This window comes from Lactuca virosa, chromosome 5 (assembly GCF_052849685.1).
Source record: "Lactuca virosa cultivar CGN04683 chromosome 5, Lactuca_virosa_CGN04683_v6, whole genome shotgun sequence".
Lineage (NCBI taxonomy): Eukaryota > Viridiplantae > Streptophyta > Magnoliopsida > Asterales > Asteraceae > Lactuca > Lactuca virosa.
Window position 1 is genome coordinate 232,718 of NC_136430.1, and position 8,360 is coordinate 241,077.

The window sequence follows — 8,360 nt, forward strand, 5'->3', positions numbered from 1 at the left end:
CCTAAGCAGAGCTTGTTGATCTTTCATCATAATTTGGTGTTCTATTAACATGTTTTGTTGATATTTTATTGCAGCATCGGTATCGTTATGCCTTTTCTCGGACGCGGCTACGAATCTTGTAAGCATATCTTCCAAATCAGATTTCTTTTCTTGCATCGACTCCCCCTTTTGATAAAAACCTCTTGCTTTTTTCTTATAATTTTCCTCCTTCTCCTTCTTGTACTCATCATAAGGTAGCCATTCTTTCTTGGGTTTTCGCCAATCATCATCGTATCTATCACCACTTGAATAGCACACTTGGCCTTTTCGATTCCCGTTCACATCAAGATCACAATCTTTAGTAAGATGAGGCCCTCTACAGTTATCACATCCTACTCTAATGGCATGGATGGATTGGTCCATCTTAGTCATTCTTCGATCCATGCTCTCTAATTTTGCCATCATTGCTGCCATGTCATCAGAAATAGAGTTCACCACCCCTCGAGTTCAGTCATTCCTTGGGTTATGATATTCTCTAGAGTGCTTATAGAATTCTTCAATGAGTTCCTTAACTTCCGTCGGATTTTTCTTTTTCAATGGGCCTTGAGAGTCAAGGAGTTGTCTAGTGGTAACATTTACTCCATCATAGAAAATGGAGACTTCTTGTTGAACGTTCAAGTCATTGTGGGGGCAGTTCCTCAACAAACTTTTGTATCTCTCCCACGCCTCATATAATGATTCACTCGATTGTTGCTCGAAGTTGGCAATGGCTTTCTTCAAATTTTCTATTTTCGAAGGAGAGCAAAATTGGTCAATGAACTCTTCACGCATTTTTGCCCATGTGGTGATGGATCCTAGGGGAAGTGATTTCAGCCAATCTTTCGCAGCCCCTTTAAATGTGACCGGTAGCATACGAAGCAAAACAGTCTCACGAGGAACGTTCGGGATGTTGAAATAGTTGGCTATGTCGTTGACCTTGTCGATGTGCTTGTACGCGTCTTCGTGATCTTTCCCGTAGAATGGGATGTCCTTGAGTTGAGCGAGAATGTGGCCTTTTAGCTCAAAGGTAACAGTTGCTGGAATTGCGGGTTGCACTAGTCCCGTCCCAGTATCATTACACGGCCTCTTCTTGTATTCACCCATGGTGAGATCGACAATGTTAGCCCTGGTGTTATCGGGTTCGCCTTCTATGTCGCTTCCTTCTTCGGTTTCGGTTTCGGTTTCGGTTTCTTTTGGATTGGGGTTAAATCCAAAGCCTTCTATCTTGCTTTCTTCACTCTTTTGGTTTCTAGACTCTCCTACTTTCTTGATTTTCTTCTTTCCAAAGAACGATTTAAGGTCCTTGAAAGGTGATTTCTTTGGCGGGTTAGTCTCTTCAACGGTCTTCTCCTTATCCATCCTCAAAGCTGATTCCGGATTTTCAAGAGGTGGTACCAAAGATGTGTTCGATCCCCGGGTCATAAAATACCTGAAATAAATAGAAAACACGTGTAAAAAGAACAAAAGAAAACCAAAAATGAAAATAGAATATTGCTGCGATGGACTCGTCGAGTAGCTGCGTCTGTACACGGCAAATCAAAGGTAAATCAGAAAAAAATTTAGAACTAAAATCCAAAAAACAGAAAAACTAAAACTCAATCCTAATAACTAATTTACCAAAACAGTAACTTTGTGGAAGATAGATCCCACACAAAGGATCGATAATACTAGCAATTAAATTTTATTTTAGAACCGTTCCCCGGCAACGGCGCCAAAAACTTGATGTGTGTTTATTTCACTAGTTTTAGTCCTACTTTTTAAATATAATTAAGACACACAAAAGGCAGTGTACCTGTCAATTGGTGGTATAATTAAGCAAGCAGGGTATCGAACACAGTGAATGGTAAATAAACTAACTACTAAATTATCTAAAAAAAACAATTAATAAAAGAAAAGAGGTTTTATCTAGTTTTCCAAGACTAGAAACTTAAGCACTTATCTAACACTTAAACAAAGCAATTAACAACTAAAACGAGTAAAAATCAACTAAATTCAATATTAAAGGAGACTTCTATTCAGCTTCAACTAACTTATTCCTATGGTTGATTTTACGGCACGTGCAATGGATTAATTTATCTTTGGCTACCAATTAATGTGATTAGGTTTATGTTCACTATTACTAATTCTTAGTAAACAAATCAATTCAAACAGTGGCCAGTTGGTTAAACTAATGAATTTCCTAGTTTATTGATTCGGGTTTAGTAAGACTTGTAGTTAGCTAATTAAATTGCTAATTCAATTAACTTCTTGTATGATGGTTCGTCACACAAGCTCACACATTGACTTACCTATTTTCTAATTAATCTCTAGTTTCATGTTCACTATTTCTAGGCATATAACATTGTTTTCAGATAAATTATATGAGACAAGCAATCAAGAGATGTTCATGCAACTTAATACACTTGACAATTAACATAAAATAGTTATTGGCAACACATGAGGATCTTTAACAAGCTTAATCAAACAAAATTCACCAAATTAAATTAATCCAAACACAAAATCAAACCATAGTCATAAAGTTGTCTACCCTAAACAGAAGAAACAAGTTTTTAGCTCATAATCATAGCAGAAAACGTCTCATAAACTGAACCTAATGATCTAAACATGGTAAAAACACTAGATTAAGAGAAGAGAATAAGATTGTGCCTTTTGATCTCCTCAAAATTAGATGCTAGGATTGATTTTCGATTTCTAGGGCTCCAGCAATACTCTCAATCGTAATTCAGTCTCCAAGGGTTCCAGAGAAGTCTTTAGTTTCGGGCTATTATGTCCTATTTATAGATTTCTGAAAACAGGGGCGACTCGCCGAGTCCCTCACTTAAAATCCGTGTGCGGTAAGGTACTTGATACTTCGTGAATATTCATGCCTAATCGTCGAGTAGGTGTCCAACTCGCCGAGTTCTTCAGGTTTTTGACTCTTTTTCTTCTTTCTTCCATTCCCGGACTTCCGATTGCATTTCCCACTTCCTTTTGCTTCCGAGCATGTCTTTTAGGTTGAGAATATAATTTAAACATAATTAAGTACCTTTTGTTCATTAATTGCAATAAAATAGCCAAAAAGTATTAAGATTCTACACAAAATATATAACTAAATATGCACATATCAATAGAGCCCAATACCAAACCCTTGGTCCATAACACTCTTTAATAACCTCAAACTCTTGCATGATTGAGAAATATAGCAATAAAGACTTCATTTTTATGACACAAGATCCTCAAAAACAACATAAAGTGATGAACTTGATCTCAGGAATAGCTTTTACTCACAAGAACCAAACCATGGGACCCAAAGCATGCAAATATCAAAGCTAGTCTAGATCTAAGCCATAGAATCATGAAGGTTAGAGCTTTATACCTCCAGAAGCTTGTAAAAGTGATGAAGGCTCTGGATCTTCAAGCTCTAGCAACTACAATCCTCAAAGAAAAACTTCTACTCTTTCACTATGCACTAAGAACACATAAAATAGGCTTACACAAGCTAATCAAGGATTAGGGTTTTGAAACGCTGGTTGGGGAGGATAGAGACTGAATATGGGGAGGCCTCATGGGACTTAAGGTCCTTAAATATGGGCTCAACCATAAAATTTAGGGTTTGGGACCTGCATGAGTACGCCATGCGTACTCCTTACGTACGCCTAGTGTACTCGAAAAAGTCCATGTCCATCTTAAATGATGAACACCCTGCATACACATCATGTACACCCGACGTACTACCAACTCCCATTTCAATCTTAATTTCAAACTGCCATAACTTCTTCGTTCCAACTCTATTTTCGGTGTTCTTTATATTCTCGGAAATGTATTGAAGAGCCCCACAATCCTATCTCATTACTTTTGACTTAAACCATATCGAACTAAATTTCTTAATTTACGCAAGAAGCCCGATCTATAATTTTTCCCCTTTCTTCCCTTTGGGTCCAACATACAAATCAAGGTGTTACAACCAATATTATCAACCTTTAATAAGGCCCAAATTTACTTTCTTAAATCCAAAAGCCTTGACATGATTGAGTTCCTGTCCACAATCTTGAATTTAGACATGACCCGAAACAGGGTGTTACAATAAACTGCATGGATAGTCGTTGTGGTCTGGGGCAATATGTAGACTTCGTTTCTAACTCTTTTTTCCCCTCAGATGGCATCTATGGTATTTGTTTATTGGTGATTTCGTCATTAAGAGACCTGAAATGATATTACCCATTATCTTCTTAATTTCTATTTCTTATTTTTATATTTTTTATATAATTCATTATAGTATTATTTAAAGATGGTTCAACCAATCTCATCCTCACTCACTCGTTTCTTACCTTTCTCGACTCGACGGTCTCCATCCTTTTTCGTTTATAAAAGACACCAAATGATAAAAAAAATCTCTATTCGAAAGAAACCCATCATACCACATCATCTCTTTTCGCCACCATGCATTTTGCAAAACCAACTACATCACTGCCCTCACCCCACTATCCTCGCCCATTTTGCTTTAGTTTATTTGCAAAACCATCTACATCACTTCCCTCACCCTACCGTCGTCACCCCTTTTGCTTTAGTTTATGCTTTAAATATGTGATGAAGTTTTTACTATAATTCGCAGATATAGAATTCCTCCTTCACAAGAAAACCACCACACCACATTTGTGTGTTTTTTCTTTATATTTTACATTTGATGTAAGTCACATGTGGAACCATATTTTCTTGTTGGAATAGATTGAATAATGTCATTAAAGCATCCACCAACACTATTCATCTTTATGTGGATTTTGTAGCGCTTTCTTGAAAATGATAATTTCTTGTTAATTTCATGTTGTTTGGAACCTATTATGTGATTTAGGTCTTAGATTTTGGTTTCATTTGATCAAGTTATTTTTTTATCGATTTTTACATTTACCTTTTATTCAGTTTAATTGGTTTTAATATAGTTTTGCGATCCTGGTTTCATTTGAGCTTCGATTGGTGTTTTAGATTCTAGTTTCATTTGGTTGCATAATGTATTAATTTTCAAGGTTGTTTGCGTTGACATCTAGTTCTTTTGACTCTTTTGGAAGATAATTGGAAGGTAATGAGAAATATAGGAAGGGGTGGGTGGGGCCCATTTACTTATAATATTAATATAAAATAAAAAAGGGTTCAAAAGAGTCATTTTAGATGCAATAGTGACGAAACTGCAACAAATAAATATAAAGCACACAACTTTCAGAGTAAAAAAATAGATATGAACCACATATATTATCCCAAACCATAGGGACCATTCATATAACTTACTGTAATTTATAATTACAAAAAGAACATCTCGATAATAAGAGAGAACTACAATACCACTCACATGACTCACCCTCCCAACCATCCACGCTTGCCACCCTTAACCTCTCAATTTATAATTTTATTTTGTTTTCCTATTACCAATATCTATATCATTATAGTTTACAATTAAATTATAATTTGATCCTCTCACTATATTTTCCCATACAGACTTCAAATATAAGGAAAATAAATACGTATACGACTGCAGTAAGTTTAAAATGTTTAAATCAAAGATCATATAAACAATCATGTAGAGTTATAACATTATGAGAAATATAAATAGTATTGCAAGTACGATATTACAATATCAATACATATCATGCAATTAATAGTATATAGGTAGTCAATATATTTTTTTCCATTATTAGACAAGTAAATATACAAGTAAAGTGATTAGGTATATAGGTAGTCAGATAATGTATGATAGGTATGATGATAATATGTAGAAACGATAATGTCAAAGGATGTTGTTAGATAAAAGGTGTTGGAGATCTTCTTCCCCTCCACGAAAAGCATCAAGGAGGCATTGGAAGAGGAGGACCTGGCAAGGGATACGTAGAACGCCTTTTTGTTGGTAACCGTACTCCTGAGCTGATTTATTGAGGAGGTTTATAAATAGAGGATGGTTTAGTAGGTCCATGCTGACGACAAATCGTTCCATCTCTTCCCCGACATAAAATGGCAAGTAGCCCTCAGGTACGTTTAATGAGTGATGAATAGGAGAGGCAGAGCGTACGAGAGAGGTATGGGAGAGGCAACACATGAGTTTGTTCATGGTAGAATGAGAGAAAGATGTTGTGATGAAAAGTGAGAAATATAAGTGAGTATAAATATACGGGGAAGAGAAAGAGTGAGAGAGACAAAGAAAGAAAGATAAAAAGATAAAAAGATAGAAAGATAGAAAAAAAAGTGTTTTGGAGAGAGTACATGAAGGTGTACTTAGCAGATACTTATATGAATAATATTTTTTCCCTTCAGTATTTTAGGATTTTTTTTTAATTCTTTTTAAATACATTTTATTTTAAAAAATCTCTATAATCGTATCTTCACAAGAATCATTTAATTCAAGAAAAGACGAAATCACTAGAATCATTGATAGGAGAAAATTATATGGACTAAATCCAAGTTGTTGTCCTCAACATATTGATATCATTATAGAACTATACCTTCATTAAATGATGAGTATGTTTTTAGATACACCTGTATCATCTTTCAGAATTTAGTGCATCTTTGATCCTTTATCTTATCACTTGTCCTTTAAATGTTGATGAACAATATACAATTAGTAATAGATTAGAGTAAAATAAGTGAGACACAATTTCTAACATCCAAGTTAATGGTAGAAATCAACTTGAGTTAGTTTAATAAAAAAAAATCAATTAAAGAAATTCGTACGACCCATCTTATTAATTTCAATATAGAGTTCAAATAAAAAATCTGAATTGGATCGAAAAACTGTCTTCATAAAATCAAAAACTTGCATAAATACCGATAGAATCAGTTTCTTCATAAAATAAAAACTTATATAAATACCCTTATGGGCGAGATTAATAGTTAAATACATTCTTTAAACATTCAATATCTTCTTCAAATAAAACCCTTAAAATATTAGAATGTTTTGATTCTATCTTTGATCCTTATAGTAGATATGTTAACGGACCTAATGTATTTGTCTATTTATGTATTGTATTTCTAGTTTACTTGGCCAATTGTATTGTGGCCCTTTTCCTTTCTATTTTGTATATATATATATATATATATATATATATATATATATATATTCCTCATTAATGAGATACAAGATATGGGAAAATACAAGTTAACATGGTATCAGGCTTAACCTTCTAAATCCTAGCCAACACATCCATTCTCCTGTCCATCTCCTTCTTTTCTTGTCATCATGCCTGCTGCAGACTCTTCTTCTTCATCGAATATTTCTGAAAAACCTACCTCTACCATCAACATCAAACATGTTATCCCTCTCGTTATTGATCTAGATCAAATGAATTATGATATATGGAGTGAACTTTTTGAAATTCATTGCATCGCTATGGTGTAGCTAATCATCTTCAACCTCTGGATGAAAACAATCATGTCAAAGATGCAATCAAATGGGACCGGCTGGACTCAATCGTAAAATCAAGGATTTATGGTACTCTTTCTCTTTCTCTTCTCCACACTATCTTCAAAAAGAAAGCTTCTACATATCAAGTTTGGAGCACTATTGAGAAGGTTTTTCGTGACAACAAGGAGTCTAAAATTATTCATCTTGACAATGAAATTTGTAATATTTCCATCGATGATTCCTCTATTTTTGATTATTGCAACCAAATCAAATCCATAGTTGATCAACTTGACAACATGGGTGTTCCTGTACCTGAAAATAATTTCGTTGCTTATACCCTCAATGGTTTGTCTTCTAAATTTTAGTACATTAAGACTACCATTCTTCACAAAGATCCTCTACCTACCTTTTGGGATACTCGATCTATGTTCCTATTGGAAGTAGTTTATCTAATTTTGTTTCTACTTTTCCTTTTGAACTTGTTCATTTTGATGTTTGGACCTCTCCGGTTACGAGTATTAGTGGCATTAAATATTATGTTATCTTTCTAGACAATTATTCTCAATTTTTGTGGGTATACCCTTTACGTGCTAAATCTGATTTATTCTCTAAATTCTTGCATTTTAGTGCCTATGTTAAAAATCAACTTTCATTCATTTTTTGCCACTCATGGAATTCAAATGCGTTTTTCATACCCTCACACATCCCAACAAAATGGAAAATCTGAATGCATGCTTCACACCATTAACAATGTTGTGCATACTCTTTTATTTCATGCTCATCTTCCCCCTACCTATTGGGTTGAAGCTCTTCTGTAACAACGTAAATTTTCATACCAAATTTTTCAATTTAAAAACACATTTATCTCAATAATAAAATCACAAAATGTCACAATGTCAAATCATCAAATCTCATATCCAAAAACTGTATATATATCAAAACTCCAGAATCCTCTCAATCATAACACAATCGCTGATGT

The 8,360-nt window shown here is 34.4% G+C and overlaps 1 non-coding gene across 1 annotated transcript; it reads left to right on the plus strand.

Moving 5' to 3' along the window:
• Nucleotides 1-655: 655 nt before the first annotated feature.
• On the plus strand, nt 656-762 carry LOC145118074 (small nucleolar RNA R71). The gene has a single exon (XR_013713058.1). It is a non-coding gene; the product is annotated as a small nucleolar RNA R71 (small nucleolar RNA).
• Nucleotides 763-8,360: the final 7,598 nt, after the last annotated feature.